The sequence below is a fragment of the Nelumbo lutea genome, chromosome 7, assembly GCF_056320005.1.
Source record: "Nelumbo lutea isolate HS-2025 chromosome 7, American lotus-T2T, whole genome shotgun sequence".
In the NCBI taxonomy this organism is placed as follows: Eukaryota; Viridiplantae; Streptophyta; class Magnoliopsida; order Proteales; family Nelumbonaceae; genus Nelumbo; species Nelumbo lutea.
Window position 1 is genome coordinate 47,143,971 of NC_142690.1, and position 12,486 is coordinate 47,156,456.

Consider the following 12,486-nt stretch of genomic DNA (forward strand, 5'->3'; position numbering starts at 1 on the left):
TTATACATGATGAAAGATAAGATGAAGATTTATTGATTCCAATCTTACCGTTTCCTTGCAACTTGTAGCAAGTCAAGAACACAGAACGGTTGAGGGACAAATTCAATTCGAACAAAGACAAGATAAGACATTGACAAAAAGAGACATTCCATCAAGATTGGGTTTTAGATTCAAATTCAATCATTTTGAAATATTTTAGTAAGAAATTTGAAATAAAAGAAGGAAGTTTTTGTTTGGTATCAACATCTTTATTTATTTAGTTTTTTATTTTTGTATTAATTGATATCAAAGGAGGTGTTCAACGAACTGGGAACCCATCTTATCGCTGAATAACATAACTTGCAATTTTGTCATGATTTTTTATTCTATGATGGACCACTTCCCAATTCCTCTGAATTCTTGATTTGTCGTCCTTCCCTTAGAACATTCAAAATCCTAGAAAATGCGGAATTGAAGATCATTATCTTCGAAATTGTACTTTTGATTCCTAACTTTCAGTTTTGATCTGATTGCACTCTAAGCCAAACATGTCTTTAATGTAAAAAGCGCATAATTCTAAGGGAGTGTTTAAAATCATTTCATCATATTGAGTTTATCCAAAGTTTTAAATTTATTTGATGTTAGGGATGTAAGTTGGGTGGGCCAGGCTGGAGATTAAGGCCCAACCCTAAAAATGAGGCCTAAAGTCTGAGCTCAGACCAAGCCCGAGGATTATCCTGATCTGTCCAATTCGGGCCTGGTTTACTCCGGGTTGGGATAGAATTGAGGTAAGGTCAGGCCAACTTTGGGCTAATTAAGGGCTAGGCTTGGAATGAGTCTAAAGTTTTGGACATGGGCCCAGACAGAGGGCCAAAAATTCAAGCCTGTCTAAAATTGTGGGTTGGGTTGATCCTGTGCCTACCAAGTTTGGCTTCAGTCAGTGCAAGTCCATGCTCACACCATTCCAATAGCCTCTTGCAGTATTGCATTAGAGATATCTCCCCATAAAATAAAGCACATAGGTATAGAGATATTCCCAATGCAAGGGTGTAAAGGCTGTTGAAGTGGGCAATGCACTGACTGAACCCCCTAATGTTAGTTAGGAATTCCATTTTTTGATATTTTTAAGATATTCAAGTAATGTAATGCAAGTTTATATAGTTCATTGCTTATAAAAGAAGTTATGTAATTTATTAAATTAACTATTTATGATTTTTTGTCTTATGATCGTTAATAAGTGATACTCTACTTAATAAATTGGAAGTTAAAATAATATATAAATAATTTAGAATAAATTAGCAATAGTCTGTAAAAATATTCAATAATAGAAGTCATTTTTAGTTCATTTAACATATATACATACATACATAAATATGTATGTATATGTATATATATGTATATATATTGTTTTTATTTAATTTATTAATAGTACTCTACTCCATCTTATTTTACTCATATTGACAGTCCTAGTAGCCCCACCGGATCTGAGCTCATACTCATAAGATTTTATTCAATTTGAATCCAAATATTGACGAAAAATTAAATGCATGTATTTAGAAGGTGGAGAGAGATATAGATAGAGATAGAAATATATAGAGAAAGAGATAGGGGATGGAAAGAAACTTAGAATTAGATGGGCTATTGGGCATAGAATAGGAGATGTTTTAGGAAGAAGTTTTAGGTGGGGGAGATTATTTTGGGAAAAATTTAGGAGATGAGATGATTTAGATGATTGATTGAGTGTGTGTGTGTGTGTGTGTGTGTGTGAGAGAGAGAGAGAGAGAAATGTAGAGATTAGAGACTTGTTTTAGTATATATACTAGCGGGGACCTATGTGATGCACAGGCTTTGTAAAATGCAAGTAAAATAACAAAAACCTATAGTAATTTACAATTGTATGTCAACAACTGATACCTATATTAGCAATTAATAAGTTTTTAATTTATTAATTTTTATAATATTAGCTTTCATTCAATAACAATTTTTTATGTAATTATTTGTATGAAGAAGAGTTATTGTTTAAGAATTTTAGTTATTAATGTTAAGTAATAAAATAATAACTGTTGTTAAGTATTAAAATAATAACTATTTTGAAAATTCATATAATCGTATTACTAATTTATTTTATCTAATTTAATTATTATTTAAATAATTATTAGTAAATTAATAATCAATAAACTTAGTAAGTAATAGTAAAAAAATTGTAATTAGTATAATTAAGTTAGTTATTATAACATGTTGTTTATTATTTTAATAATTTTCTCAGAGTGGAAGCTTCCAAGGGTCTACATTTATGTAAATTATACAAATTAGACCTTATGAATAGTTCCAACACAACCCCTAAAACATTTGACATTTGAGCTCTTAAAGATGAAATAATTAAGTCCATGGGATGCAACCACTACCCTTAGCTAATTTTTCTTTGGAAACCAGGTTCCCTTCATGAAATCATTTAAGGGGAGCCTCAACAACAGGTCCATCCTTGAAACACTTCAAAAGTTGAATATTGCACTATGGAAAGAAGATCAAGCGAAAAATTCAAACAGTAATGTTATATATCCCACTAGCAAGACTAGTGCGATGCACGAGCTTTGTTAAGCGAAAGTTAAACAATAGAAATAAATAGGAGTTTATAATTGTTTTATATTTCAACTTTCTAATAACCAATCTGATTGAACTCGACCTGAGTTGGTTGGTTTTATAGTATTTTCGAACAGCTTTGGTTTTGCAGTTTTCCAACTCGACCAAGTTAGGTCAATTTCGATTTGGCCATTTGTAAACTGGCCAAAACTGAGTTGACCCTGAAATAGATATTTATTAATATATTTATATTTTAAATATACTTATTTAAATACAGGAAAGTGGAAAATTTCTCATATTTTTTAGCCTAAAATATTTTATATCATAAATTTAATTTTCTTTAATTTATTTTTTAATAATATAACTGTAATTTATTAAATTGAAATTTAATTAAGTTTAAATCTTTTAAAAAAACAAACCAAACTAAAAATAGACCCAAACTGATACAATCTGAGTTGGTGGGTTTTCACTAATGGTCAATTGGTTTCGGGTGACAAACTCCCAACCTAACTAGGTAGATTTGGTTAGGAAACTGTCTGCAACCGAATTGAACCAATAGTTGAATACTCCTAATTTCAGCTAAATTAATAACCTAATCTCTAATAAATAATAATAGTTTAATCTCCATTAATTATTGAAAATAAATTTATAATGAAAATATAATAGGTATCTAATAAAAATACAATAATTACAAAAATACAATAAATACTGAAAATATATTAAATTAGTTAATAAATAGTGTAATCTCAAATATTAGTTTAATCTCTAATAAATATTAATCAATAAATTATAAAAATACATAATTACTAAAACTAAATTTATAACAAAAATACAATAAATATGAAAAATTAAATTTCAAAAGTTAAATAATAGTTGCTTAACCTCCAGTAATTAATGACAAACAGAAATAGATTCATAAATAGTTATTGAAAATAAAAAAATATAATAAATAATCACTGAAAATAAAATAAATATTAAATTTTGTGTGTATATATATAATGAATATGCACTATTATTGTAAACTTATTAGTAATAAATATTATTCTTTTGAAATATATTTTCAATAATTATTAATTGATATAAGTTAAGTTATCTATTTACAATATTATTTAGTTATTTAAATAATATTTTTATTTAAATTTTTAAAATTTTAATTATTTATTGAATTTAATAATCCGTAAAATTATAATTAGTACTATTATTACATAATTTGTCATTAACTTTTGTAACATATTAAATTATTATTAATATGAATATTATGAAATCTATTATAATTATTTTTCAACATTTAAGAATTTTTTCAAGTTTATTACATAATTTCGTTATTTTAGCTATTTAAAATTTAGTCATGTTAAATATTTCATTATGTAATATTAAATATTTTGTATATAATTGTTTAGATATTTTTAATGTTTTATTATTTAAGATATTTATTTAGTGAAATATTTAAATTATTTTATTTTTTAATGTTAATTTTTTATTATTTGAATAACATTTAAAATGAATAGTTCATAATATTATTTGTAAAAATATGAAATTATTAATAATATGAATATTATTAAATTTATTATAATTAATTTTATGTTTTGAACAAATATTTTAAAGTTAGTATATAATTTCATTGCAATATTTAAATAATTCTGAATTTTTTTATTTGAAACTTTCTTTAGATAGATGTAGATAAAAAGTGGGGGAGAAGATAAATAGGAATTAGAGATAGTTTAGGAGGGGATCTCTCTATTAAATTAGAGATAATTTAAGGTATAAATAGGAGTTGGAGAAAATTTAGGAGATAAATAGGAATTAGAGAGAATTTAGGAGAAAGTGGTGCCACTTGGCTAAACATTAGAATATAAAATCCCTTTTTCTTTATGGTTGTTAGAAATAGTTAAGCCTATGTTATTTCCTTATTGGTTTAATAGTTAATTATGTGCAATTAAAAAATAAAAAAAAAGAAATTAGGAAGGGGTTTGGAGCAGGGAGAGGCATTTATATTACTTGTAATCATTTATATTATTATACTTCTAATATAATAAATGTTATAATGTTTTTATAATATTTATCATAATAGGACCTCCACAAAGAAGCTAAGTAGATACTTACTTATACAAAGCTAATTATCATTATATATTATGGAAATTATTTATACAAAGCTAACTTTGACAGTCATAAATAGTGGTCTAGAGGGCCTCTCCTTGCTCCAAACCCCTTCCTAATTTCCTATTTTTTTCTAATTTTTTATTTTTATAAATTCACGTAATTGCCCATTAGACCAATAAGGAAACAACATAGGCAATAATCCCCTTATTTTCTTTATAAAATCTCTCTCTCTCTCTCTCTCTCTCTCTCTCTCTCTCTCTCTCTCTCTCTCTCTCTCTCTCTCTCTCTCTCTCTCTCTCTCTCTCTCTCTCTCTCTCTCTCTCTCTCTCTCCTGCATTCACAATAAACAAAATCATATCATCTCCTAAAAGTTCTCCTAAAATATCTCCCCCACCTAAAACTTCCTCCTAAAACATATCCTAACCTATATCACAATAAATAACCTAATTCTAACATTTCTTTCCCAACCCCCTATCATTATTTCTCTATCTAAAGTACTAATGAGTAAAAAATATCTAAAAGACTAATAAGAATAAAATAAGACAAATAATAAAATTAATAAAATTTAATAATTAAAAAATATTATAATTATACATAATATTTTTCATATCATCATTCAAAATTTAATTATTTATATTTACTAGAATAATTTTAATTTAAAAATTATTAACATAATAAAAAATTCAAAATAAATTACTATTTTTTTATTTTAACAATAATAATTGTTAAAATTAATTAGAGTAATATTATACTTAATTTATAATAAAATTTTAAATAGTAATAAACTTAGCATAATATCAACTTTAATTATGCATAAAATTTACTAAATAAATCAAAATTTAATAAAAGTAAAAATTATTAATTTAAACTCTATTTAATTTTATTTTTAAAACAATGAAAAATAAACAAAACAAGCTATGTTCAATAGGGTTTACCTTCACCCAATCCAAGCCCATCATTTTTCCACATCATCGGGCTCTTAGCCTCTACCCATGTATAAGATAATTAAAATAATGAAGATATCAATTTATTTTGATATTTTAGTAATTAATTATTCATAAAATACATAAATGTTTGAAAATTAATTTATTCATATCAATAATTATTGAATAATCAAACTTTAATATTTAAATATTAATTTATAATTATATCAAATTAATTATATATTAGTATTATCTGAAATTGATAATTACTACATAAAAATTCAATAAATAAAATATAATTATTTACTTTTAAATTTTCAAAAAAATAATTTTCAGTAATTTTAGGCAATTTTTGAAAATTATTAATTTTGAAATTTAATTTTGGTAATAAAAGTTATTTATTGATCTTTTCATTTACAATGATTTTTGGCAATTGTTAATATTAAATTAGAAAATTATTCGGATACACATACACACACACACGTTCCCAATCAACTAATTCATCTTCTCTCCTAAAAGTTCTCCTAAAATATCTCCCCCCACCTAAAACTTCCTCCTGAAACATCTGCTATGCTATCTCACAATAACAACCTGATTCTAACATCTCTTTCGCAACCCCCTATCTCTCTTTTTCTATCTAAAATACCAATAGGATGAATAAAAAACTATCTAAAAGACTAATATTAATAAAATAAGACATATAATAAAATATTAAAAGTAATAAAATTTAATAATTAAAAATTATTGTAATTATACATAATATTTTTCATGTCGTCATTGAAAGTTTAATAATTAATTATAATATTTTTATATTATACTATAATAATTTTAATTTAAACATAATAGGTAATTCAAAATAAGTTACTATTTTTTTTTAAATTTTAACGTAAATTATGCATCAATAACAATTTACTAAATAAATTAAAAATTAATATAAGTAAAAGTTATCAATTTAAACTCTATTTAATTTTAATTTAAAGATAATGAAAAATAAACTCAACAAGCCGAGATCAATAGGGTTTACCTTCACCCTACCCAAGCTCCTCATTTTCCACATCATCCAGCTCTTAGCCTCTAAACATGTCACCCTACCTCCCATTTCAATGTTGTAACAAAGTTGGAAACTTCCCAAACATTAAATGTATAAGATAATTAAAATAATGAAAATATCTATTTATTTTGATATTTTAGTAATTAATTATTCATAAAATACATAAGTGTTTGAAAATTAATTATTCATATCAATAATTATTGGACAATCAAATTTTAATATTTAAATATTAGTTTATTATTATATGGAATTAATTATATTAGTATAATCTAAAATTGATAATTATTGCATAAAAATTTCAGTAAATAAAAGATAATTATTCATTTTTAAATTTTCAAAAAAAAAATCAGCAATTTTCAGGTAGTTTTAGAAAATTATTGATTTTGAAATTTAATTTTGGTAATGAAAATTATTTTTTGATCTTTTCATTTACAATGGCTTTTGGAATTTGTTAAATACTAAATTGGAAAATTATTGGGAAATTTTATCTATATTTATAATTTCCATAACTATTAAATTGGAAACTTTTAATAATTTCAATAATTAATTATGAGTAATTTATATTGGTTTCTAGTAATTATTAAATTGAAAAATTATTGGGGAATTTTAATATTGAAAATTTATATTTGGTAATGATTAATAATTTCTATAATTATTGTAACTTACATCGGTTTTTGGTATTCATTGGGAATTTTTAATGAAGTGATTTCCATAAACTAATTTTCATGTTTTTGGTTATTTAATTCAGTGAAAGTTAATTTAGAATTTTTGAAAAAATCCATAAATTAATGTTCATAAGTTCATTTTTTTAATTTGACTTATTCATATCAATAAATTTTTAAAATTTTATTGATATCAATTCAGGAATTTAGTCATAAATGTTTGAAAAATAATTTATTTATATCAATATTTGTACTAAGGATTTTTAAGATATTCAAAATTTTCTTTCTATTTTTTATATTCCGTTGTGAAAACAATAATAAATTATAAATAGATATTTTTATTAATTTAGTTTTAATATCCTATGCTCAATTATCAATTGGTTAGTTGGTAAGGTCTCTTGTTGGTTATAGTTGAGACTTAGGATCAAATCCAGCTTGCACTAGGGTTGGGAAACTTTATGGGCTTGGGGATGACACCCCCCCCCCCGGTGGTTGTGTAGGCCCCATGGAGAGCAATTTTTAAGCCTTCCCTATATTTTAACCTCTGCCAAAAAAGAAAAATCCTTGATATCTTTCAAATTAGGGAAAATTGCAAATTAGTACCCTATACTTTGGGCCTAATCTCACTTTGGTCTCCAAACTTCCAAACGTGCCAATCCAAAACCTAAGCTTACCTACCATTAACCAGCCGTTAAGTGGCATGTAAAAGGACACAAATGCCCTTCAGATGTCACCTACTTTTCTTTATGAACCAATTCTTCGCATTGGTTTTAATATGTAGAAGATGATGTTGGAAAAGGAAATATCGCTAAAAAACTATTCAAAGAATGTCATACTCAATTTATTTTGTCAAAAATTAATAAATTATCTAATAAATCAATATTACTTTGGTTTAATATTGATTCTTGAGGAAGAAGATAATGAACAATATCTTATTTCGAATGGTAATTTTGATATTTTCAAAAGTCTAAAATTGTACATGTCATGATGTGATAGAGATAACTGACGAACTATTAAGACTGACAAAAGTGGCACGTTTTGAAAGTTTAGGTACTAGATTGGCACATTTTGAAGTTTAGAGACGAAAGTGAGATTAAACCCAAAGTATAGGTACTAATATGAAAATTTCCCTTCAAATTATCTGATTTCCTGTGCATCGGGGCCCTACTATTATATATAAGCAAATAGCTAGAAATGCCAATGATATGCTACTACTACCTATACAACGCCATAGCTAATAAGGAATAAGGTTTAGAAACCCTTGTGAGGTCCATTTCTCATATGACCAGTTTATAAATAACCAGTCCTCCAAACTCCTTTGCAATTTGCTAGGAATCTTGTTAGTATCTTTATATGGTTGGACTAGGAAAGGAACAGAAGCATCATGTCTCTTCTTAACCTAGAATACGAAATGTTTTTGTCCCTATTTTTACAAGGTCTATTAGGGACTAAACTATATATACATGGAGCCTAACTCAATCAAGGTACGTAGAGCTTTTGTTGCCCAATTTGGTTACCCTACAATTTGAGTTCATAGTCATGTAAACTCAAACATTCAACCATAGCAATATGTAAGGGTGAAAGTTTTTGGGCACTGATCAGGTGTAGATCAGCAACCACAAATGCCGGTGCTCCAGGCAGTCTATCAAGATACATAACTGCTATTTATTTTTGGGGTTCTATGAGATAACAACAACTTTTTGCCCTTAATACCAATAAAAATAACTGTGTTAATATAATTTCTAAAACATAGTTTTTTTTTTTTGACAAACATCAAATAAGGGCACCAGCACTGTTCACCTCCTTTCTCTTCTGGAAGTGCGGAACAGTGGGACAAACCTCCCCCACCTCCAGTCTCAGATCTTGCCACCAAGTCCTGAATAAGCTAAACGAATGTAAATGTTCACTCTGCCAATAGATAATTTCTACAAATCGATCAAATTTTTGCTCCAAGACATACGCCTTATGTTGTCATCAAAAGTGTAAAGCTATACAAGAATAGTTGTTTAAACACTACTCTTTACATTGCTTCTCATCATCATCTCACACCCATTGGACCAATTTCCCATACTCCACTCCTCTGTAGACTTGGGTGTGAATCCATTCAAACAACTACAAATTGGTGAATCTACAACATTACAACTTCTGAACACCACACTTTTGCATTTATTATAAACATCACACTTCTGCACTTCTGTACTTGCAGTAAACATCACACTCTGTATTTGGGGCAGACCAATGAATTGAATAAACCAATCGTTTTTGGTTTTACTCCAATGATATTCTACCATTGGGAATTTGCATCTAAATTGAACCCGTCGAGGAATACAAAGTGCATATCTGACACCCCTATAAAGACAAACCTCTCTCTCTCCCTCTCTCGGTTCTTGTCACCACATCACCTCCACCAAACCACCCTCCTCTCTTTCTCTCTTTGCCGCTTAGATCTTCCATTTGAAGGTCTCCACACAAAAGGCAATGTTTTTTAATTAAAATCAAAGGGGAAATACATACCTGTAATAATAGCTTGACCAAGAGAGTCGAATGTAGCTTGAATGCAGAGCTTCACCAAGAGAATTGATTGCAGGAACTCGAGCTCGAAGCTTGTTTCTCTTATGAAATTTCTATTGGTTTTGTTTTTTTGGGATATAAACAGAATTGAACACGAAATGTCTTGTAAGAGTAGAAGGCATTCTTCTTTTTCAAAGAGACTATCCAAATCAGAAAGAAAGAGACTTTCGAGTTTCTATCAGAAATGTGTATTCCTTGAATACATCCTTCTTTTGTAGGCATTTGAGAGATATAACTTTGATTCTCAATTAATCTTCGAAGAGTTATAAATAATTTAGGAAAGAATAATGAGTGTGCATGTTTTATGGAGATACATGATTTCTAAAAATAATGTCTTTTTTATGGAAAGTGGAGGAGAGGATAGAGCAGGGGAGTTGAGGATTTTATCTAAACATTAGGAGTTTAAATGGGTGAGGCTTTGGTAAAGGGAGAAACAGGGGTGCTAAGGTAACAAGCTAAGAGTGTTAAGAATGGTATTTTGAGGAGAGAGAGGCAATGTAGGAGAAGCCAAGGTTGGGAAAAGGGAGAAAAGAAAGGACATCTGATGTGGCCATCTTTGTTTTAATATTACTAATATATATGGATTATTATTTCTTACTTATAGTAATCTCACCTGTAAGTAAGTTTCTTTACATTATTCTTTTTCCTTTAATTCATTGAACTAATTGCTTGGTGACATGTGGCATTTTCCACATCATCAACTATGGGTTAAATATTGAAATTTTGATTTAAGGGGTGTTTAGTATAATGGCCTTGCATTTGCATTGATGTTATAGTTTTAGTTAATTAAGGGGGTGTTTTATAGTGTGAATGAGAAATTGGTGGGTGTGAATTGGTCCACACTACACCACTATGTCAAGGACCAATACACACCACACCACAGTCCACACTACACCACTATGGCGTTCTGTAGGCATGGCTTGGACCAGAATGCCTCGATGAATGTTCAATGGTAAAATGTTGTAAGGTAAAAAATGATGTCTGTGGTGCATATTATCAATAAAAGTTGTGTTGGGGATCAAATTCAACCACGATAAAAAAAAAAAGTGGACTATAGTTTGTTGTGGATTGGTCCTTAAGATAGTGGTGTAGTGTGGACCAATCCACACTCACTAACCTCTCATCCACACTACAAAATAGCCCATAATATATTTTTTTGAGAAACAATGTAAAAACACATACCCTACAAAATATTCACCAATTTCTCATCCACATTCACCAATTATTTGATTAAGGCAATGTAAAAACACATAAACTATCAATTATCCTTCATGTAAAATTCAAAATGTTATTAACTTCAACACATAATACATAAGGTTTTTATGCTTTTCAACACTATATGGGTTGGAGAGGGTTGGGTTTAACCTAATACCATGCCCTACTTATTCGGGTATGGGTTGTAGAATCCCAAAACCCATTCTTCAAGAAAAAAACCTGCCCTGTCAAATTTGATGTTTTAGGTATAAATAGAAATTTGCATTGATCAGCTCAAAACATTTCAAATGAAAAAGTCTCTTTCGCAAATTTGCATTGATCAACTCAAAATGTTTTCAACGCATATCAGATGGAAAAATCTCTTTCACAATTTTGCATTGATCAACTCAAAGCATTTTTAAAACATTTCAGATGGAAAAAATCTCCTTTACAAATTTGTATTTTGATCAACTCAAAACGCTATGACAATGCAACGCTACCATACCAAATCGTTGTTGTTTAGATTTGCTAACAAGGAAAACATTGCCAGAGAATTATTTATTAATAGATCACGAGGAAAAGCTGAGGAAAAAAGCGTAGGAGATCCAAAAAAGCCAATAATGTAACATATATTTAAGCATCTTATTCTTTTATTCATTTTTCTAAGGATGATTGCTAATTTCACAATGATCTCTTTCAGTTCTAAGTTTATTTCTCTCCTTATGCATCGCACTTGTCCTTACAAGAAATGTTCCTTTTGTTTGCAGTGCAAAATCTGAACATGAAACAAATTTTGTATCTGATTCAATTTTAAATGTGTTTGTGTGTAATTATGGCTCAGTTGGATTATATTTGCATTGTAATACTTTTTTCAAGGGAAAATTCCTGATTAATATCCTGTATTTTGGCTTGAGTGACAATTTGGTCCTTGAGCTTTAAAATGCGATAGTTCAATACCTGAATTTTCAAAAATTTGACAATCCAATACCCGAACTTTCAAAATGTGACAATCCAGTACCTACTGCTAATCCGTCCGTTTATCAGTCATTACGTGACATTTGAAAAGTCAAAAATGTCCTAAGAATGCCATCTAATTCTCTTTATCAACCATCCAAACATTGACAGTAAAATCAACAGTCACAAATTATAAATTCTTCTAAAAAGTCACCAACTTTTTTGAATAGAAGAGGCTAGGATTTGGGACTGTTCAATTTTTTTTTTTTTTGTCAACGTTTGGATGGTTGATAAAGAGAATTAGATGGAAGCCGAAGGGCATTTTTTGACTTTTCAATTGTCACTTAACGGCTGATAAATGGACTGGTTAACGACAAGTACTGAATTGTCACATTTTGAAAATTTGGGTACTAAATTGTCACATTTTGAAAGCTCGGGTATTGGATTGTCGCATTTTAAATTTTGAGTACCA